Source organism: Polypterus senegalus, chromosome 2 (genome assembly GCF_016835505.1).
Source record: "Polypterus senegalus isolate Bchr_013 chromosome 2, ASM1683550v1, whole genome shotgun sequence".
Taxonomy (NCBI): Eukaryota; Metazoa; Chordata; class Cladistia; order Polypteriformes; family Polypteridae; genus Polypterus; species Polypterus senegalus.
The window spans coordinates 71,270,764-71,295,095 of NC_053155.1; the positions used below are offsets into that span (position 1 = coordinate 71,270,764).

At 39.1% G+C, this 24,332-nt stretch overlaps 1 protein-coding gene across 2 annotated transcripts in view; it reads right to left on the bottom strand.

Annotated features, from left to right (window-relative positions):
- chst10 (carbohydrate sulfotransferase 10) overlaps window positions 1-24,332 on the bottom strand; it is a 262,179-nt gene that overhangs the window by 48,003 nt on the left and 189,844 nt on the right. The gene's annotated exons all lie outside the window — the stretch shown is intronic.

Below are 24,332 nucleotides of genomic sequence, written 5' to 3' on the forward strand. Positions count from 1 at the left end.
GTTAGCCAACAGGGTGCTGTTGGAAATTGGGCTACTGTTGGCCGAAGGAGGAGAAGGGGGTGGGGGGTAACTTCTCCGGAGGAACAGGGGGAAGGTAAAGAAAGTGGAACTGAGGATAGAAACTTTGAATGTTGTCAGTATGACTGGAAAGGGAAGAAAATTAGGTGATAAGATAGAGAGAAGGAAGGTTGATATATTGTGCATGCAAGAGACTAAAATGAAGGGGAGTAAGGCCAGGTGGATCAGAGGTGGGTTCAAATTGTTCCATCATGATATGGATGGGAGGAGAAATAGGGTAGGGGTTATTCTGAAGGAACAGTATGTCAAAAGTGTCAGAGAGAATAATGATTATGAAGCTGGAAATTGGAGGTGTGATGATGAATGTTGTTAGTGCATATGCCCTGCAAGTTCAGTGTGCGATGGATGAGAAAGAAGATTTCTGGAGTGAGTTGGATAAAGTGATGAACAGTGTACGCAAGGGAAAAAGTGGTGATTGGATCAGATTTCAATGGACATGTTGGTGAAGGGAACAAAGGAGACGAGAAGGTGATGGGTAGGTATGGTGTCAAGGAGAGGAATGAAGAAGGTCATATGATAGTGAATTTTGCAAAATGGATGGGCATGGCTGTGATGAAAATATATTTTAAGAAGAGGGAGGAATGTAGGGTGATGTACAAGAATGGAGGGAGATGCACACATGGAAGATTAAATCCTATGCAGAAGAGTCAATCCGAAGGAGATTAAAGACTGTAAAGTGGTGGAAGGGGAAAGTAAAGTTAGACAGCATAGGATGGTGGTCTGCATGATGATGTTAGAGATCAAGAGGAGGAGGAGAGTGAGGACAGAGCCAGGGATGAAATGGTGGAAGTTGAAAAAGGAATAATGTAAGGTTGAGTTCAGGGAGGAGGTAAAACTGGCACTGGGTGGCAACAAAGAGGTACCAGACAGCTAAGGATCTGCAGCAGAAGTAGTAAGAGTGACAGCAAAATGGGTGCTTGGCGTGACAACTGTGTTCAGAGGAAGGTGGAAAATGAAACCTGGTGGTGGAATGGGGAAATACAGGAGAGTATAGAGAGGAAGAAGATGGTGAAACAGAAGTGGGATAGTCAGAGAGATGCAGAAAGTAGACAAGAGTACAAGGAGTTAAAGCGCAAGGTGAAGAGAGAGGTGGCAAAGACTAAAGAAAACTCAACAATATGATGAGTTGTATGAGAGATTGGACACTAAGGAGGGAGAAAAGGACCTGTGCCGATAGATTAGCAAAGGGGCCGAGCCTGGAAAGATGTGCAGCAGATTAGGGTGATAAAGGGTAAAGATGGAAACAAACTCACAAGCAAGGAGGGGGTGTTGAGAATATGGAAAGAGTACTTCAAGAGGCTGATGAATGAAGAGATTGAGAGAGCGATAGAGTTGGATGATGTGGAGATAGTGAATCAGGAAGAGCAACAGATTGGCAAGGAGGAAGTAAAGACAGTTATGAAGACGCTGATGAATGGAAAGGCCGTTGGTCCAGATGACATACCTGTGGAAGCATGGAGGTGTTTAGGAGAGATGGCAGTGGAGTTTTTAATCAGATTGTTTAATGGAATCTTAGAAAGTGAGATGATTCCTGAGGAGTGGAGAAGAAGTGTACTGGTACCAATTTTTAAGAATAAGGGGGATGTGCAGAGCTGTAGTAACTACAGGGGGATAAAACTGATGAGCCACAGCATCAAATTATGGGAAAGGGTAGTGGAAGCTAGGTTAAGAAGGGAGGTGATGATTAGTGAGCAAAAGTATGGTTTTATGCCAAGAAAGAGCACAACAGAGGCAATGTTTGCTCTGAGGGTGTTGAGAAGTATAAAGAAGGCCAGAAGGAGTTGCATCGTGTCTTTGTGAATCTGGAGGAAGCATATGACAGGGTGCCTCCAGAGGAGTTGTGGTATTGTATGAGGAAGTCAGGAGTGGCAGAGAACTATGTAAGGCCGGAGTTATACTTCAGGTGACACGACGCATGCTGCAGTGGACGCTCCTGCTACACAAGCGTTGTAGTGTTCATACGTACTTTATTTAAATTTGGAGGAATCTACCAGATGGCAGTGCAAGATATTATCACGGTGAGAACATGTTCAGCTTCTCTGTGTTGTGAATTGCCTAGAACACTCATTAAATTCTGATGACACCTTACCGCAATATCTCTGAAAATTATGGTTATTGATTAAATCCATCAATTCAGGGATGTGTCCATTTAAGCAACCATTGGGCACGAGTGAGAAACAATACCTGGACGAGGCCTCAGCTCATCGCAAGGTGAATACAAGCACTCACATACACTAGCGTTATTTTAGCGGCACAAAACCCCCAAATCTGCATATCTTTGGAAGGAAATCGGAGCACAGTGTGGAATACAAGCAGGAAATACCAGCAACATAACTCCCTGCGAGACAGCAGTGCTATCGCTCCACCACCGTGACACCCCTATGTGTGTAATTATTAACAGTATTCATTATTTAAACGAAATTATATGTAAAATGTAACATACACACTTTAATGCATTTCATCATGAAAGTGGTATCAAGTACAAATCTAAAGATTCTAAATGTGCAGAGAGTTGGAATATCATACATTTAATTTGTTCTGTGTGGTGATCTATTGCTGCTTGCCGCTGCTGTCAGGTCCAAGAAGCTTGTAGCAATTAAAAACTGGGATGATGTTTACTATGGTCTGCTTTAATTATAAAGTAAACTAAGAGGTTAAAATGGACATTTCAAGATTAAAGCCGAAATTTCCACTTTAATCACAAAATACACGTTTTCACCGTGTCCTTTATTTTTTTTCTCAGTGGCTCAAATACAGCACTATACATTATGTTGCTGTTGTTAAGTTGCAAAAAAAAAAAAAAAAAGACGGCACAAAAGATGGTGTGTGAGACTTTTAAAATGTATCGTTTCATTACAATCGGGAATATGCGACTCTTGAATATAAAAGCATCACGAATGCATCTGTATGTCAGCATTTTGCTTCACCACATCGAAGCATTCATCCTGTAGGATCTGCATAGAGGCTTTCTGTCACATGTAGATACGTGTCGTGCTAATTTCTGAGGACCTGCTCAGAGGACGCGTGAAATGAACGCTGGGAATGCGTGGCAGCCATGATGTGGGCACATACACGTTGTTGTACAGGATATCTACGAAGGAAGTGTGACAGTGGTGAGGTCTGCGGTAGGAGTGACAGATGCATTCAACGTGGAGGTGGGATTACATCAGGGATTGGTATCTGAGCCCTTTCTTATTTGCATTGGTAATGGACAAGTTGACAGTTGAGATCAGACAGGAGTCTCCTTGGACTTTTACGTTTGCTGATGACATTGTGATCTGTAGCAAGAGTAAGGAGCAGGTTGAGGACACCCTGGACTGGTGGAGATATGCTCTAGAGAGGAGAGGAATGAAGGTCAGTAGTTCTTTCACAAGACAGAACACGTGTGTAAATGAGAGGGAGGTCAGTGGAATGGTGAGGATGCAAGGAGTAGAGTTGGCAAAAGTGATTAGTTTAAATACTTCGGATCAACAGTACAGAGTAATGGGGATTGTGGAAAAGAGGTGAAAAAGAGAGTGCAGGCAGGGTGGAATGGGTGGAGAAGAGTGTCAGGAGTAATTTGTGACAGACAGTTATCAGCATGAGTGAAAGGGATGATCTACAGGATGGTAGTGAGACTAGCTATGTTATATGGGTTGGAGATGGTGGCACTGACCAGAAAGCAGGAAAAAGAGCTGGAGGTGGTAGAGTTAAAGATGCTAAGATTTGCTCTGGGTGTGACAAGGCCAGACAGGATTAGAAATGAGTACATTAGAGGGTCAGCTCAGGTAGGATGGTTGGCAGACAAAGCCAGAGAGGGGAGATTGCATTGGTTTGGACATGTGCAGGGGAGAGATGCTGGGTATATTGGGAAAAGGATGTTAAATATAGAGCTCCCAGGCAAGAAGGAAAAAAGGAAGGCCTCAGAGAAGGCTTATGGACGTGGTGAGAGAGGACATGCAGGTGATAGGTGTGGCAGAGCAAGATGTAGAGGACAGGAAGATATGGGACAAGATGATCTGCTGTGGCAACCCCTCACGGGAGCAGCCGAAAGCAGAAAAGGAAGAAAAAAGGGGTACTCTGGGACACAAAAGTCTCAGATTACAGATGAGAATACAAATACTGTGTGTAAATGCCTTAGGGAAAAGGAATAGGGTTGAACAGTTAGACTACAAGAGCCTAAAAATAAAATCTGGGATCCAGAAACTTTTTCTGAAATTTTCTCATTTGGCCAAGCTATTGAGGCAAAGAAATTGGCCTTGGTAAAACATTCTATTCTTATGTTTTCAATATTTATGGGTATGTTGGCAACCAGGTTAGAGGTGTTGGAATGACATGCACTCTTCACCATAAAACTCAGCCAATAATTGAAAAGTTTCCGTCTTGGAATTATTCAGTTTCACAAGAAATTGATGTTTACTCTTGCACTCAGACAATTTCTGAACAAGAGTAAGAAAATGTCTATACCTGAACATGCGTCCACTCGTTCTGAGTGAAGAAAACAAGTTGAACCTTTTCTCACTTATACAGGTTAGAACATGTTCCACACAAATCTCTTTGTTTCTCCCCCCCCACTTTTAGTTCCCAAGCTAAAGGGTTAGTCTTTTTTTTTTTTTTTGGTTGGACTTAATATATAATGTTGACAGTAAGAACTGTTACATATGTCTACTCAACTTATTGACTTTTATTTTAACAAAGTCCATCCCCGGTTTAAAGGGCCTGTCCTACTCCAACAAGTTAAGGGAATTAAATTGCTTTAGTCTTGAATAAGGCAGATACCTAAATCAGAAGTTAAGAATTCTCAAAGGCATAGATAAACAATGATCAAAAAGAATTCATTCACTTAAATCATGACCTGCATACTTGATGACAATGTTGGAACTTTACAGGATATATATTATGAACTGGAAATTCTGGAAACACATCTTATAGAAAATATCATTAGAATGTGGAACAAATGGCGGAGTCACATAGCTGAAGTGGAAATTTTGGCAACTACTAATAGTATTTGTAGGAGACACTGGACAGTTTAGCTGTTAACTAATCAAACACGCTAAATGGACTGAATAATCTTATTCAGCAGCCACACCACATGGTACTTCAGAAAAGGTAATCCACCTAAAGCTAAGCATGTTTGGGCCTGGTCAGTACTTGAATGGATGACCAACCAGGAAAAGTTTGGGTTGCTGCTGGAAGAGGTGTTGGCAACACCAGCAGACAGTGGATGTGAATGTGGTTCCCAATGCTCCAGTGCAGTGACGTGGACACTGTGCTGTAAATATGGTGATGTCCTTTGGATGAGACATAAAAACGAGGACCTCAGTCTCTGTGGTCATAAAAAGATCCCTGGACATCGTTTGTAAAGAGCAGGGTGTACCCAATATCTTGGGTAAATTGCACACCATGGCCTAGTCATTCTGGCACCCTAATAATTCCCTGTCTCTAACTGGCTAATTATTACTCTCACCCCTTCACCACCAAACAGCTAATGTGTGGAGAGCGTACCGACACAAAATTGCTGCGGTTGCATCATTCAGGTGGATGCTACACATTAGTGGTGGTTGTGGTGGCTCCCCACTATCTATATTAAATGCCTTAATAATATTTTGTCATTTGGACTGCATTTTACATTATAGTATTGTGCAATTTACATTCTCATCTTCTCTTTGCAGTGTGTCCCAATTTGCTTTTAAAATACTGTGCTAACTGCTGAAAGGTGCTATATAAAATAAAAACAAGTTGTTGTACTATAAAAAATAATTCAATAGAATCACACAAAATGCAGTAAATATACCATACTTGGTAAAGTGTAAAATACAATATAAAAAACGTTCTGTTAAAGCATCAAGATGGGACAAAAATAAGGGGGTCTGGCCAGATACATCACTGCCCCATAAGCATTTGAAGATTGACACTGCACTCTGCATGTCAGTCCCTTTGAACATAACAAATGATTTCTCCGAGTCTGTGCACAGCTCATCTTTAAATAAGTACATCCTTGACTAGACAGATTACAGTCTGAACTCTGCAGTTTTCTTCCTCTGGACTCTTGAGAAATGCTTGTTGTATTTCTTTTTCATAAGGAGTGTCTACTGAGGACAGTTTCAGCTTGCATTTTATAAACTCATCTCAGGTAATACTATAGCCTCTTTTGCATTATTATCACAGTCTGGTCAATGTCTTATTTGTATTTCTTTACAACGCTCACTTTGTTGGGCTTGCAGCAGGCAAGTCTATCATTCCACAAATCAACCTGAGAGACATCTACTTAGCAACTCAGCTTCTGTATACATAATATAGTATACACAGAGAATCAGCACGAGGGTGCAGAAAACTGAAACGTAGATGAAACAGGTTTTGAAATCAGAGCAAAATATTTTTCCATTCCAAGGACTGTCTGTACTGACACACTACAGGCAACTACTTCATGCTGCCAGGGTAAGATACTTCTGAGAAGTTATATCAGTGAAGGCGAAGGTGAAGGTGACCGAAATGTTTTTTGATGAAAAATCAATCAGCTCTTTCATCCTTGGAGCAAAACAAACCCCATATTCTCTTTTTGAAGCAATCTTGATTTTTCTCACTTCTTTTAAGGTGAGATTAGTGCTCTGCTCGTTCTGCTGCATCAGTTCCTTCTAAAACTTCAGCTCTCTCTGTAGTTCTTCCCCTGTTTAACAAATTACTTTACTCCTGCCCCAAGTATCAAAGTCTTATTACTTTTATTTGACTAACATTACCAATGATTTCTCTTGTTTTACACCAATTACCTTCTCTTCAAATCTTTTTTGCATTTATGGTAATTGTTTTGCATTGTGCAACAATTAGTCTAAAATATTAATATGCAACAGGTACCTAATCCAAGAAATATTAGAAAAGAACTGACCCTAAGCTGGGTGTTGGTTCAACCAACACTCAAAACATACAGATATACTCATTCATGTAGGAAAGCCCTAATGATACAAGGAAAAGTTTCAACTTGCACATAGAGAGTGACTTGACCAGATTTTAATTCCAGTGCCTTTGAGGCACGGGCACAAACCAATGTACAATCAAGCCACCTCCATCCATCCATTTTTTTATTAAGGCAACATGCAGTCTGAGAGCTCCAGGTTGAGCTTCAATAAGGACAATAAGGGCACAGTCAATACAGTAGTCATCATATGACATTTACATGTTTTCTCAAGACTGCATGGGTTTTTTCTAGGTACCTTGTTTTTATATCCCTACATTCCAAACATGTGCATGTTAGGTTAACTAATGACTATAAGCTGACCGCATGTGTGAACAGCTTGGTTTGTGATGGACTCTAGTTCAGCCCAGGATCTGTTCATGACTTGTAGCTGATGCTGCCAGAACAGGCTCTAGCTTCTCCTGACCCAATACTTGGATTAAGAAGGTTCTTAGAACAGGATTTATGCTATCTGAGGCAGTGCTCAGAGACTGTTCTCAATGAACATAAAGTATAAAAAATTCAAGTTAATTCAAACTAATCAATTTCTTAAACTAGGGTAAAACCTAGAGACTTGCAGGTCTCATTTTTAATAACCACATCTACTCTGCCCCCATAATAATAAAACTAAACACATAAATAAATGATTAACGATTCATTCTGCAACCTGAACTAACCAGTTATTTTCAGACTTGTGTCCCTACTCAAACACACACACACACACAAACACATTAATTACTTACAATGAGTACAAGTGACTCAGAATAGCCACTTGCAAATTTGTGTTTAATTTAAAACTAGCATGAAATTTTCATAAGCAGCATATTTAAAGGTAACAGTAAAAGATGCTGTGAAGTTCATGATCATTTTGCATCAGCCTCCATAGGAGGATGAGTGCTATAAAAACGATGCAGCAATCTGCTTCTATATTAGGATGAAGGTGACTTATGAAGTCTTATATGCTACCCAATAATATCACACATATACATCCTTAAGTAAACTACTCTCATATAAACATACAAACCCAAAAACAGCCACTATGAACATGAAAATAACATAAAAAAGCATAATAATCTTAGATTCTTAATATAAATTCCTCTGTACCAGCAGTTCTAAATTTAATCCTGGGGATCCCCCATGGCTGCAAGTTTTTATTCTCCAACCTCACATTGAGTACATCATGCTTAGTTTTAACATATCTCATTGTTTAGTAAGCTGCATTTTTTCTAGTCTCTTATTCTGCAACATTCTGAAATATTGTATAGTATTTGTGCCAAACTGACCATATTAAATACTTCAGTGCCATATTCATTTGTCTGTTCATTAAGAATATTTTTTATTCAAATGAAAAGACAAGTGAAAATGCAATAAATTGCTCCCATTACCATTCAATGCTTTTTAAATCTATATTTTTACTGATAATTATTAGCATTTGGACAAAAATAAGGGGGCACACCCTACTAAGAAGAGTAAATTTAAAAGGACATTGAGTAAGGAACTTAAACATTTATTATTCTGGCACATAGTATAGATATTTTAGAATTTCATAGACCAACCAAAAAACCATTCAAATGCAAGAATGGCACATTGTGAAATTGGTTAAAATAAAAAACCCACAGCCATGAAATATCTTAGGACCAGTATTAAAAACCACTGTTTTTTGCTATTGAAATAACCCTAGTACTGAGCTGTTAGTACCTAAAGAGTTTAACGCTCCTGAAAATTTTGTTAGAATAGCTGTCTTATGACATTCTATTCCTTATAACCCATTAGTATTCCACTACTTTCCTGGCATCTAGAACTCATTTGCCATTCCCATGCTTCAATCATTACTTACATGACACAAACATGCCTAATCACAGTTTAAACTTTAACATTTCTTGCTCATAACATGTTAAATACTTTTCCCCCATCACCCTGAACCAAAATATTTTCTAAATCCTTAGAACTCTCAGATGAGTTAAACAGTTCGTTCATAATGACAGATCTCGACCACTACCCTGTCCTTCCTCGACTCTCACTGCTTTGGTCCTCTTCTTTTACTTCTGTATATTTAAACTTACTTTCTTTTGTACTGTATACACATATAACCCCTTTAACTGTACTCTACCAAACTTTGTTTACAAAAAAATCCCTTCTTTTTCTGTAGGAGTTAGGGTTTTTGTATATATTTCAAGATACAGAAATAAGGACAGTGACATACTGATTAAGGATTTGAACCATTAGGCTGTGGCTTTAAATCCCACCACTTACGCTATGTAACCAGGAACAAGTCACTTCACCCGCCTGTGCTCCAACTGGAATGAACAATAGAAATGTAACCAATTGAATCTCTCAAATGTTGTAAGTCACCTTGGATCAAGGAGTCAACAAAATAAGTAATAATAAAAAAATAAACACAAACCATAATTCTGGATTTTCAGTGGTTATTTGACATCCAGTTAAAAGGAGTGTGCTAGACTAACATCGGACATAATGGTAAAATAAAACTAATATGAAACCAGAGAAAGATAAATTACAATTAAAATGTTAAAAACAATGCTTCAGATGCCAAACTATATTTAACTGTGTATCTACAGAGTTTTGCGGCTGTCATAAACAAGCACTTTTTTTGCAACACATTTCTTTTTTTATTGAAAAGACACAAAATTGTCCTCATATCCAAATTAGCTAGAGGTGTATTATTAATTATTTGATATTTCCCAGTAGCTAATGCTATTGCAGAACACAGCAATGGATGTCATTTTACTTTCTGTTGTGTAGGCACTGTTAGAATCTGTGCATAGCTTCCAGCATCAAATGAAACTTATAATGTCAGAGATGACATAGAAAAACAGCAATAGATTGTTATTATATTAGATTGTTTTTGCCCTGATGCTATGTGATTTCAACAAATTCTGAACTGTACTTGATCCCACATAAAACAAATACTAAAATGAACCTGAAAGCCACATTTTTGTGGGCATTGGACGAGTATCCAAACTGTTGCAGGACTCAACGTCAAAGATTAAACAGCTTGTTAACATAACCCTTTATCTTCTCAGACTTCCACCTTTTTTAATCTTCTCTAGCTTTCTCTTTCCACAGCTCCTCTCACCTATTCTCCCAGCACACCTTTGATACAAGCTGATAAGATGAAATGATTTGCTTCTAACCTTCTTTAACATTTATCAATAGGTGGAAAATACATTTCATCCTTATTTCACTTTGGCAGATGCATGTACTGCCCATTTGTAAATCCTAATAAAAACACACATGCAATTGTTTATTTCTTGCAATTTTTGAGACTTACAAGTAAGGATATTGTTTTTGTATTTAAATAAACATGGAAATTCCTCAATCATTGGTAATTAAAATGTCCTTCTGATATACAAGTAACAGATTAGTTTTTATAATTTACATTTTTACAATACATATTGATGGTATAATAAACAAAACTAAAATTTATGATGAATAACTTCAAACCATGTTCAGTATGCACATTATATACAAACAAAAGCAAGATACTTTTAATGGCTCGTTCATTACAGTTAGTAAATAGTTCGGTATTAGACTCCTAAAGGTTCAAATCAGGAAATGTATTTCTGACAGACTGGTTGAACTGTTAGAGTGCTCTGCGTGTCCAATCGCTGCTATAGTTGAAAATTATGTAAAAGGATGTCCACTCAATCAGTACACTATTACCGTGCAGTAACGATTCTGCAAGAATATTCTCTTCTCTAAGCCATCAGAGCAAGACAGCAACCTACATAGGGGGCAGTGCACACTACAGATACATACACGGACATGCATTTAAAGATTACTGATGTCTAATGCCTTCTTGACACCTTTGCGTATGCAGTTTTCCCATATGTTTTTTGCATGTTGATGTTTATGTTTATATGTGCATTTATGTACTTAGAATAAAACGTTTTCAGGCATGAATTCTGCATGTGTACCTATCATTTTCGGTTTTAAAGCTTCTCTGGTTACCAGGAACAATTCCAACCATGTGTAGAGAATTTTATCACGTTCCGCGTTATGGTGCTCTGAAAATATTGATTGCCAATTACGGCATCAGTCATGGTAAAAGCAATCAAAAAGATATGCCAGAAACAGATGTGATGTGATGCATCTTCCGTTACAGCGCACATAACATGCAAGTGCACTGCAACATTTGCACAAATTAGGAAACAGGAAAGAGCTCTTTGAGGGGAGCAGCAAGGGACAGACATTTCCAACAGAAACAAATGCACTAATAGGCATGATAGTAAGATCTGTTGAGACTGCATATGGAAATAATGCAGCATGCCATATTTTTTAAGAATGCACCATGCTCCTCCAAGGTGATATAAACCAGGGCCATTGAATACAGTTGGTTTTACTGTTTTATTGTGTATGCAGAAGTGTGAATGAGGCCTAATACGAAGGAGGTAAAACAAAAGACAGAACTATTTGATTTCTGTCAAATAGTCTAATGTCAATATCAGAGCCAAAAGCAAATTAACTAGTCATCTTGTAACAGGGGGAGTCTGGTTGTTGCAGACACCCAGAAACAACCACAATAGGACATCAGAATTTATGTTGTACACTGGAACTTTTCTCCAGAGAATTATTTTGAGACATGGCTCAAGTACCTAATCAGAATTTTATTATTTCTGTAAAGATTTGTTTTATTATATAAAATTGGTTATTGAACTTATATAATAATATTAATGTTAGTATTAATCTACTATTTTGTGTGTACAATGAAGGGAAAACTTAAGTGCACCCTGCTTCTACTCTATGGTTTTACAAAACAATCATCTAGTCTCCATCAAGGTCAAAAATTTGTTAAATGTAACCTCAAGTGACAAACAATACATAGCAGATTGTACTTTATATGATTTATTCAATTAAAAATAAGCCAACAAAATCTATTCATGAAAAACTAGTGACTGATGCAAGTGCCTTGTGTAAAGTGGTACTAGGTGTAGTGTTAGGTTTTTGCTTCCTGCAATGCTAAACTGGATAAGCGGTTTCAGAAAATTAATGGATGGATTCACTAAATCAAACCACCATGACAGGCTACCAAAACTGGTAAGGTGGTCCTAGGCTCAGACTGGTACTGCTATTGTGTTAATGAGGGTCTTCCATGTTAAAAATAATATGGACAAGCAGTTGGTATGTTTACCAGGACCACAAACATTAATGTTAATGCTGGTTGACATTTTAGAGAAGGCTTGTTCATCTACTGGGGGAGAAGCTAGATGGGCCCAAGCATGTAACAGACTGGATAAGCTACTTGTTGTGCTTTTTCAACTGATAGAGTGCAGAGAAAGTAATTATACCCAGTGGACTGATACACTAGAGAGGTTGAGGGTTAAGCAGGAGTTTGGGGCAGGTCCTCCCAAAACCTGGGTGGCAGATGAGGCAACCTACATTGAAAAGATGGGGTTTCTGTTGCAGGGTTTTTGAAGGCAAGCAGTACTTGCAGTATATAATGGGCCTTTCCCTTTAACTTTACAATGGAGACCAAGGAAGCAGGAACAGCAGGGTTGACAACAGGAAGCTCTGGGGAAAAGTCCTGACCCCACAAGTAACATTAGAATAGTGTATAATGCCACTCATTGGCCACAAGTCAAGACAAGCAGTGTTAGCTTTAATCAAAGGATAAAATAAAAAGTCTGAATTAATAAAAGTACCATTTATTAGCATTTTTCTAATTGATGACTCCCACAACTCCTTTTTCTTGGTTTATTACCCCACTTTCTTTAATTTAAAGGCTAATATTCTGGACTTCTCTTTCTTTGCTAAAGTCTGGGTTGCTGTTCTCTGTTTACAGGAAGATCACAGCAAAAACTGAGACATGCACTAGTTCAACTACTGTAATAAATCACATAAAGGAGCACTACAGCTAAATTACCTTAAAGGTTAGAACAGCAGATACTGTAAAAAAAAATAAAATAAAAAAATATATATATATCAGTTTTTGTAATAGGCCAACTTACATGATTTAGATCAGTGGCCAATCAACTAGAGCATCACTATGAAGATGCTATAAAGTGCCAAGGATGAAAGATGGCACATAAATAATGAACAGAACATCTGTAAAGGTAGGACCATAGTTTCTATAGGGCTTTTTGATTATTTTATACTTTCATTTATTGCTATTATAATTTTTATTGTAAAATAAACTTTTTCTTTTGTTGCACTTTGGTAATACTTGGGTTTGGGGATGGCCGAAAAGTACCCTCTATTATTCATAATATATGTTGTACACCTTTGTACAAAACAATAAATCATCCTGTTTAAGTCCTTATTTGTTTGTTAATACTGTCAGAAAGTGGTTAGTGATTCTACCTCAAAGCTCCAAAGACCTGAGTTCATATCATGGCTATGTGGAGTTAGCACACTCTTTCAGTGTAAATGTGGGTTTTCTCAAAGTTTTCCAGTCGCAACCAACACTCCAAACATGTGTAAGTGGACTGAAAAATCTGATGAAACCTGGTATGAGCTAATGTTGGTAGCACTGTGTCCGAGCACTGTTCTTTGTATCGGCTCTGGCCCACTGCAGTCTTATAGTTGGGAGTATGCAGGTCAGAAAATGGAAGGATAACTGGTTGGAGTTATTCTTCTGTGAACCACAGTTTGCTCCCATAGGTTAACAATATGATGTTAGCATTTTATGACTGTAAATTGAATTTATGTGACCGTTTGGGGTGTAACTGCATCTAAAAGGAGTTGGTTTCTGCTACCAAGGAAAGAAATGGATTCCAAAATGGACAGATGAAAGTTAACATCATAATGTAAAATTTCAATTTTATATAAAGTTCTGAAATCTGCTTAATGCAATTTAGGGCCACAGTGGGGCTACAGCCTCTCTCAGCAACACTGAGTGAAAGGCGAGAACCAACCATAGACAGACAGTTCACTGTGAGGGCAATGCAACACCACCACACTCACAGGTTAGTTTAGAGGGTGCCAGTTGACATAACCTGCACATCTTTGGTAATGTGGGTGGAAAACCAATGCAGAAAAAGCAAGAATATGCAAACTCCTCACAGATAACTGGATATGGAATTCCAAAATGGGACACAGAATCAGATACAAAGTACTACTATTTCACTGTTCCACCCAAAATTCAGATAGCTAAATAAAATACATTGATATAAACAGGATTATCAATTCAATTAAGTCTGAATAAAAACATAATATAAAAATAAAATGATGAAATTATGGCATAACTAGTCTTAATCAGTTCATATCTGCTGCTTTCGACACAATCGACCACGACATCATGATCTCCCGACTCGAATCCTGGGCTGGTGTATCTGGCTTAGCCCTCGACTGGTTCAGGTCATATTTCTGTAACAGGACTCTCAGAGTCATGCTAGACGATTTTTCATCTGAATCAGTCGCACTCCCATGTGGGGTCCCCCAGGGTTCCATTTTAGGACCACTACTTTTTTCAATCTACATCCTGCCTTTAGGTGCAATTTTTAGAAAACATGCAATTTCATATCACCTATATGCTGACGACTGCCAAATTTATTTCTCCCTCAAGCCAACTGACTCCACCAAACCTCTCCTCGACTGCCTATCTGACGTTAAGGACTGGCTGGCTGTAAACTTCCTTCACCTGAACGATTCAAAAACCGAGGTCATTGTTTTTAGTCCCGACTGCAAACAGGCTCCACCCCTTGGCCTCGTTTCTCTTCCCATTCCAGTAACTTCGTCTGTCTCCAATCTTGGAATCAAAATGGATACGTTCCTGAAAACGGATGCTCAAGTCAACAGCACAGTAAAATCCTGCTTTTTCCATCTAAGGCGAATCGCCAAACTCAAGCCTATTCTGTCTAACCACCTCCTGGAATCAGTAATCCATGCATTCATTATGTCCCGGCTTGACTACTCTAATTCCTGCCTTTTTGGTATCAGTAAAGCAACGCTTTCTAGACTCCAACTGGCTCAAAATGCGGCTGCAAGGCTTCTAACTGGAAGTAGCAGAATCCAACACATTTCACCCATTTTGAAAACCCTACACTGGCTGCCGGTTAGATTCAGAATCGATTTTAAGATTCTCCTCCTAACCTATAAGGCGTTAAACAGTCTAGCCCCCGCCTATTTGAGTGTCTTGCTCCATTGTCACAATCCCCCTTGTGTTCTTAGATCCGCAGATCAGCTGCTCCTAACCGTTCCCAAGGCACGTTTTAAAGCTCGTGGTGAAAGGGCTTTCTCCGTCTGTGCACCCAGGCTCTGGAACTCCCTACCTTTAGTGGTTAGGCAAGCCGCTTCAGTCGCCACATTCAAATCTCGCCTAAAAACACACTTCTTCTCATTGGCTTTTAATTCTTAACCTGTCTCATTTTCCACTTGCCTTTTGCTATTTTCTCTATTTTATTTGGTCCCTTGACCTGTTTTTAGTATCTCTGTTTTAATTCTCTCTTAATGTTTATTTTAATATTTTGCTTTTAGTCCTGCTTGTTGTAACTGTACAGCTTTGGTCAGTTGTAATGCTGTGTTTTTAAGCGCTCAACAAATAAATATGGTATGGTATGGTATGGTATGGTATATTAGCCATGAATTACAGTGGGCATTCACACAATGGATAAAGGCAATAAGTTACTGCGTAAATATGCGTAAAACTGCATATTTAATTGTATGCCCTATTACAAAATTCTGTGTTTAAAAATACTGTAGCTATTATGGTCTGTTCAGTTCAAATACTGGAGTGTAAAACTACAGTATAAAGTATAAATATAATTATTTCACATTTTGTTTAAAATTCAATAGAAATGTAAAAGTAAAAAGCATTTCTTCAATGACAACCTTAAAAAGGAAACCCCATTTTAAACATAACTGCTTAAAAAAAAAAAAAAAGTCTGGGTTACTCCTATTATACAGGGAACTCACAATTACAGTCTAATTAGCAAATTATTCAGACTACAAAGAGAAAAAAAAACATTTTGCAATTACATTATTTTTACTCAGCTGCACTTTCAAATAATATGTTTTATGCCAGACTGTATTTACTTTTAAACCAGAAATAAATGCAAGCCAGAGTTTACTTTTTATAAGAAATTCTTATGTAACTGCATCATGTTATAGTATATACAGTACCTTTGAAGAGTAAGAAATGCCAAAAGCTTAGATAGGAAGGCAGACGGCTTTCTGCCTTCCTATACAGATCTGCCTAATTATTTTTATCTTAATCTCTGTGTCTTTTCACAAGATGGAAATTGGGACATCTCGCCTTAATTAGGAGAAACAGTTTACTGAAGAACAGGGAGCGCTCATGATCTAAGAAGCAGCAGACTGTGACTAGTTATGTGGGCGCTTCTCATCAGCTGTCCAACTAGCATGGTTTCTTGGGTATAACCACTTAAATGCTTCAAAATGATAAACTGTCTCCTCTATTAAGTACTTTCAAAACAACGCCTTTAGCTGAATTACCTTATTTTTGCAGTGACACATTTCCTGCTCTATTAGTCCTAGTGGTCTCTTTTTAAATCTCCATGACTATCTGCTGTACAATATATGTTATTTATCAGTGGCATCTTCTTTGGGGTTGTTTCTGGGGCTTTAGCTCCTGATCTTTCAGAAACCAGCACCAAACCCTCCCATCCAAAAACTACTTTCTTCAGGTCAGTATTTAGTAGATACACCTTTGACAGCCATGACAGTCCTAAGGTCTGTGTGCTCAGGCCTCTCTCTATTAGCTGTGCACACCTGGACATTGCAGTGTTTTCCGCATTTTGGACTGCAAAACTGCTCAAATTCTGTAGGTCGTTGCAGGGGGATCAGACACAAATTCTCAATTGGCTGGAGATGTGGATATTGACCCAACCACTCAATGACATTAATATTGCTTCTAATAAGCCATTCCTGTGTAGTATTGCCTTTATGCTTGGGTCATTATCTTGGGTTCCATGCAGAGTGCATCAGGTTTTTTTTTTTCCCAGGATTTCCCTGTATTTTCTTGCACTTTTTTGCACTCTACCCACACAAGTCTTGTAGGGTATCCTGCAGAAAATGATCCTGTGGTAAAGTGCATTTTGCACTCTGTGACAATGAGCTGAGGCTCAGAGGGGCATAAGTGCATGCGGTAGCATGGCAGAGCAGCCCCAGGTTTTAGATGACAGAACTGAAGAACCTGTCTTCACATGCAGGCATGCGTGGTTCAGGTATTTTCCTCAGTAGCACTTGGAGGTGTGTAATTAGGCACCAGTGTCCACTCAAGGATAAAGACACTCTGAGCAGCATAGGAAAGGAGAAAAAAAAAAAAAGATTGGAAAATGAAAGGAAAAAAAGGAAACACTGAGGTTAAAGGAAAAGAATGCACAAAAAGGCTGAAGGATCAGAATTGAGACACAGCAGTTGTGACAGGGAGGAGGAAAGTGGATGGGAAAGATGTCCCAGAAGGAGTGAGCAGATACCATTCACAGGAGCAGGGTTACTCCTGTTGAGTGCTCTAGGAGCTGGAGTGACCACCTGTTCAAAATGGGTTCCTTCTGAAAGCTGAGGAATAGTGGGGAGAGAAAAGAGAACAGCTCACTGAAGCCACACTGAAGACAGAGGAATGGTGGAAGGGGCATGAAAAAGAGATGACTGTGCTTGTTGTAGGGCATCTCTGCTGGCTAAGGAGACCTTGAGATTGAGGCTTAGTGTTGGTTTTAAAGAAGAAAATCCTTACTATTTTTTAGCCTGATGATTTGTAACCTGTAAGTATTTATTATTTATTGTGACTTTTAACTTCCACCAGAATCATTTTTTGAAACTGGGATTATTCATTGATTAAATTTACTGAAATAAGACTGCACTGCATTTTATTTATTGTTGTTTCACTGTGTGGAATTTAATACACTTTATACATTTACACTGACCAGTCTTTGCTGATTCGAGTCCTTATTGCACTGGTCTGTCCTCAGTATGAGGCAAATGATCCTTTGAGTTCAAGGGAGTATGTGAGCTGCAGACATCTTGGACATCACAGATCCCCCCAGTATGATGTTATCACCACAATGCTTCAAGGTGAGGATAGCACATTTTTGATAATTTACAGCATATGGCTTATTCCAAACATAGTGTTTAATCTGATGGCCTTTTGATGTCATCTGATCACAGAACCTTCTTCCAGATGACTTTAGAGTCTTCCAAGTGTCCAATTGACAAAATCTCTTTAAAAGCATTGCCTGTCTCTTTTATGCTTGCTCATAAAGCTACAGCTGTTGAAGCACAGTTGTTGTATGCACATTCTCTCCAATCTCAGTTAGTGTAGCGTGTAACTCCTTCACATTTATCACAGGCCTCTTGGTGGTCTCCATCACTAGTCTTCTTGCACGACGACTCTGTTTCTACAGATGGCGTGCTGTTTAAAGATTTATGGCTATGCCATTCTCTTTCCATTTTTTAATGATTGATCTAACTGGACTACATGGAATATTCAATGACTTGGATATTTTCTTATCTCCATCTCCTGGCTTGAGCTTTTCAAGCACCTTTTGCAAGTGTTCTTTTGTCTTCTTTGTGTAGGTTAGACCATAGTACTGACACACCTTCCAGAAAATGGGCATTTACTGTACACTACAATCAAATAAAACCTCTTGACTACAGACAGTTGATCTCCATTAATTTTAAGAACATAAGAAATTTGACAAATGAAAGAAGACCATTCAGTCCATCAAGTCCGTTTGTTCAGCCAGTACTGTAGCTATGCTGTCCCATTGTCTCATCTAGATCAACATCAATAGAAACAAGTAAAACCCAATGTGATTCAACGTTGTATAACAATAAAATGTGAAAACTTCCATGGGAAGTGAAAACCTTTTCTTAGCACTGTTATAATCACAGTTCACTCTGTCTCCTTTTATGTGCTGTATTGGGCAGCACAGGATACTGCTAGATGTGGGGCTGAGAACTCAGGGAAACCTCAGAAAACGAGAAGTCCATCACCAGAAGAAAATCACCCTCAGAAGGCAGACTGAAAATGCAGCAGAATCATCCCAGCCCAAGAAGGTCATCGGCAAAGTGGACGAGAAGTCTCCTTTTATAGCAACAGTGCTCAACTCTGGTCCTGGAGGTCTGCAATAGCTCCAGGTTTTTGCCTTATCCATATTTTAATTGTAACACATTTATTTACTACTAATGCCATTTGATTTTTGGCTTAGGGTGGACTGATGGCCCAGAGGCTAGGAATCTGCACTGGCCATGGAAAGGTTTCTGGTTTGAATCCCGTAAATGCCAAAAGCGATTCCACTTCATTGGGTTCTTGAACAAGACCCTTAACCTGCAAATGCTCTGTCCTAGGTACGATGTGCCCATGCATCCAGCCCTGCAAGCAGATCCTACAACTTGCAGGGAAAACTTGTGGGGTTATGGCAGTATTGGCACTCCAGCCACTGTCAAAAAACCTCACACTATTCCATTACATTTGAACTATTGTGGTGCTGAGGTGTCACCTGTTGCATGCCTGCACTTGGGTCCTAATTTGGGATCCTGAGGTGGTTTGTCGTGTGGTGGGTGTAGCAATGTGCTGTATCAGTGCATGCTTCCAACCTCCCTCTTTCTTAGTTTTAGTTAACTCACTTGCTATGATTCACAACTCTTAATTGCCTACTTTAGTTTTAAACAGCTGCATTACGATTTTAATTGTTGCATGTTTTCTTAACTAGCCATCAGTTAATAATGAGGTGCAAATGGCAAAGTAACCATGAGCTCTAAAGCTGACATGCTTCCATTTAAACCTGTGATTATGCACCATGAAGTCTCTATGTTAATGCAACGTTTCAAAATAAATGAGACCACTAAAAGTGACAGTAAGGAAAAATCGGTTGCATATTACTGCAGTATCCAGAAACCTTTGTAACAAAATGAACATTTAACAGGCTAAATAAACCTAAAGGCACTGATACAATTTTAGTAGTCATTAAATAAAACTAATATGAAATCTAACATTCATGCACACGTCTACAGCTCCCCCCCAATTCCTCCCAGAATTGTATATACAGTATATTGTTTTTAAATTTTATTGATACAATAAACAAAATACTACAAAAGCTGACCTGCTTGGGATGGTCAGACAGTGATGATGCTGCTGTGCGGAGTATATCTTTAGGTGCTGGCTGCACACACACCTCTGCCTCAGAAACCCCTGGAAGGCCATCTGGCTGTGTGGTGATGGATGCTGTTTTGGAGTCACATAATGCAATAGTGGATGCTGTAACAGGTGTGGCTTATGAACTAAGGAATATAAGGGCTGTGCTATGTGATATTGAAAAGATGAATTGGTTAAAAAATAAATGCTGCAGCTGATTACCTGTTTTTACATTCTGCTAATTATATTCAAACAAAGTTGTAACGCTGTCTGATTTGGCTGATTATTTGGTGGGTCAGGGTCAGGTTCATCATACCACATCTGTTCAGGTACATGCCTGCACAAAGTAACACACTTTCTGTGGACTATAGAGCAGCACATTAATAGAATGGAAATGCATTCTATTTACATAGGCAAATTCATTCTCTAAAGGTGCCTTTATAGAGTAGCGAGAGCACCGAGCTCCACAATAGACTGATTTTCTGCTTTTTACTTTGAGGTGGCTCAATATCATTAAAAAGACTGCTTGCCTTTTGCCGCACTAGTTGAAAAAAGCACCTGCAAGTGTGCGGAGCTACCATTTTTTTTAGGCTTTCCAGCCATATATGATGCAATTTCAGATCATTCTTTTGGTGATTCATCCCTGGCTGATGTAATCTGTCCAGCGCTGTTGCAATAGCAATATGTGTGCAGTTGAATGCTCTGATTACATTTAGAAAACCAGACGCGGCTGCGAATTGCACTTTTATGTTTGCCAGTCTAACCAGTGTAAGGATATCTTGTATATCTGGATGACAAGTAGATAATACCATCCTATACAGCTAGCATGGCACGACTCAGTGATGATTGTGAAATACCCCATCAGTCAGCAAGTTGAAGTTGAATAGCTACTGCGGCTAAAAACCTGAGAGTGAAGAATTGTGCTCTACCTGCTCCTTTTCAAGTTCTGTCCAAAGTCAACTTTGTAAAGCCAGCCCCAGTCAAGCTTCAAAAGGATAGCTGTTGGAAATCGAAATAAAAGCCAGTCATCATCTGAAAATATGCACTCTCTTCTAATTCTTCCATTTGCAATGTCTTCTAACAACACTAAAGCAGACATGGTAGTTGGAATAGTTTGGCCATTCCGTGCACCATTATATTGTTATAGAGTGATTGCAATCAAATGAATTAAATTTGTAAATGATATGCAATTAATTTCGGTGTATTTGATAAAACCTGCATCATAGATTTGAATCTAAAAAAGAAAAGTAGACCACAGAAACAGTAGCACTGCTTCGACGCTGGGTGCCACCAGTTTGCAAAACCAAGCAGATAAGTACATATGTGAGGGGGGACCCTGCTGTGAAAATGTGCATGAATTTATGCCAAGTTTAGTTTTTATACATCTCGAAGTGAGCATGGAAATGGGCGTACACAACATTTTTGTGCATACGCACCGTTTATACATGAGGCCCTCGATCTTTGATCAGCAATATACAGGGTGAATGACCATCACTGGAGAGTTTAATGATTTTTCTGTGTGTTTAAGTGATCAATGAGAGGCGTTGAGACCTACTGGTAAATATGCATTCTTCCAAAACACTATTGCCTTGTGGATGGTCAGATCATAACCTTATGTTTTTTTTTTAATAAACCAATGGTGTGGTCTAAATTAGTGAATACTAGTCAACTGAGAAAAAGGAGGACACCACAAGCTAAGGAGGCCTTACAAAATTTGATGCAACAGATAGGAAGACATTCTGTGAATCATGTGAGGATGACAATGATGTTCTTACTCACTGTACAGCAGACTATATCAACTTCTTTCTTGTTTGGAGTGTTAACTGCTTTCCTTATCAAATTTCTTGCATTACAACTGATTGTAAAGGTTGTCCTGATTATCAAAAACACAGGCTTTAGATCAGGGAATAAAGAGGACCAAGAGCATGCCCAGAAGGAGCTGAAGGACGTGAATGTGAAAGATGGAGGACAAGCTGGAACAGGATAATGTAAGAGATGTGTGGAGTTGTAAGGGTAGGATTATAAAGTATAAGAAGTCTGTATATGCCACCAGCCATGAGAGATCTAGACAGGGGTAATAAATTGAACATCTTCATTAGCATTCCAAACCATCCATCCATCTAGCCTTCTTTGGAAGTTCTCCTCATTTTTATAATCCTCTCATCTATTCAATTAACAGTGCTACTGTACCTTAATAATGTCTATTCTTAACACTCCTCTGCAGTTGGTATCAGCTCAAAAAGGTATTCAAGACATATGCCAGTTGTGGACTGTGCCCGGAAGTTTATCCCGGCCAAGTTCTCCAAGCCGCCAGATGGAGCCCTCTCTGCAGTATGGAGGTGCCCCTAAGACCAGCAGGGAGTCATGGACTATGTAGTTTTTATCCTCAGCCCTGCTGGATACCACAGGGGCCGCAAGAGGGAGCTGCAGGGAGGACCAAAGACTTATTTGTGCACTATGACTCGGAAGTTCGTCATAGGAAGAGCGACGGGCTTCCGGGATGAAGAAAAGTACTTTTTACCTGACCCGGAAGTGATACAAGATCACATGGACTGGGGATTGGGAACACTTCCGGGTCAGGGAATATAAAAGGACTGAGGAAGCTCCCAGACGGCGAGCTGAGCTGGGTGGTAGGAGGGCAACGCGTCTGGCAGTGGAGGATTGGTGATTGTTGATTATTGATTTATTATTGTGATTTATGAATAGTGTGGAGTGGAGGGTGCTTAGTGCACATTATTATAATAAAAAGAATAATTGTAGCACTTTTACCAGATGTTTGGCATGGTACCTGAGGGTTCAAGGGAGCACTACTGCCCCCTACTGCGACACAGTAAATTAGAACAACATACAACACATTACCATTTTCTGCGGTCATGATAAACATGAAGATGTAGATATTATTTACATTTGCCCAATAAGTGACAATTCCATGTCCCTTTTCACTATGTTTAAGCCAGCACAATCTTGTTTTTGTTGATCAGTGTCTGCTTCATGACTAAGAGGTAAATTTCTCAGCAGAACTAAATAACTATTGATATGCAATGTCAGGGGTGGCACGGTGGCGCAGTGGTAGCACGGCTGCCTCGCAGTAAGGAGACCTGGGTTTGCTTCCCGGGTTCTCCCTGCATGGAGTTTGCATGTTCGCCCTGTGTCTATGTGAGTTTCCTCCGAGTGCCCCAGTTTCCTCCTACAGTCCAAAAACATGCAGGTTAGATGCATTGGTGATCCTAAATTGTCCCTAGTGTGTGTGCCCTGCGGTGGGCTGGCGCTTTGCCTGGGGTTTGTTTCCTGCCTTGGGCCCTGTGTTGGCTGGGACTGGCTCCAGCAGACCCTGTGACCCTGTAGTCAGGATATAGCGGGTTGGATAATGGATGGATGGATGCAATGTCAGACTGTAGACTTGACAGAAATTACATGATAAGGTGGTATAGTGCCACATTCGATTTGCATAAAGGATTTCTCCACTTGAGACCAAAGTGGTACATTTCCATTCCTTAATTTGTGTGCAGCCTGTTTTAGTGCTGCCACCAGAAAAGTGAAACTGAGCATGACAAATTGTCCATCAGAACTGAAAAGAGGCTGACTTGCAACGCTTGATATAGGAACTGAAGGAAAAAGATTGATTTGCTACAGTTGTGTCTAAGTAAACATACTGCATGTAATGCCCCATGTCAGACTAAATTATTATTTGTCGACTCAGTTTATGAGTACAAAATGATAAACAGAAATCTGGACAAATGTTTAAGTATTAAACTGGGCCAACCACCAGCAATTGTTTGCGATATCTACTGAAATAATTTTAGTGTTGCAGTTTAATAATCTGAAATTTTCTATTCTCATAGCAGATAAAGAGATGGCTATATAGCAAACATGAAAAAAATATATTATTTGTAACTTGGCCAACAGCTTCCATGAGTGAAGCCATCAGTGTGGTCTGGTTAGGAATGCAGAACAGTTAGCTTCAAACCATGCAATACCTTTAAGTAAAATTCATCAGAGTCCATTATATTTTTGCATTATGTCCATTAGCTGCTATTACGGAAACTATCAATGCAAGTTGGCTAATATGTTAGTGAGCAAACTACTTTCAGTGGAATCCATGACATGGTCACTTTTGCATTCACTACAGTGACCGTGATCTACAGTGTAAGGGATATTAACAGGAAGTTATTATTTATTATGGACTTACTAGAAATGCTTTTCTGTCTATGGGCTGCTAAAAAAATATTTTGGGTGTGGGCTGTCAAGTAATGTTATAGAAAATACTATTAT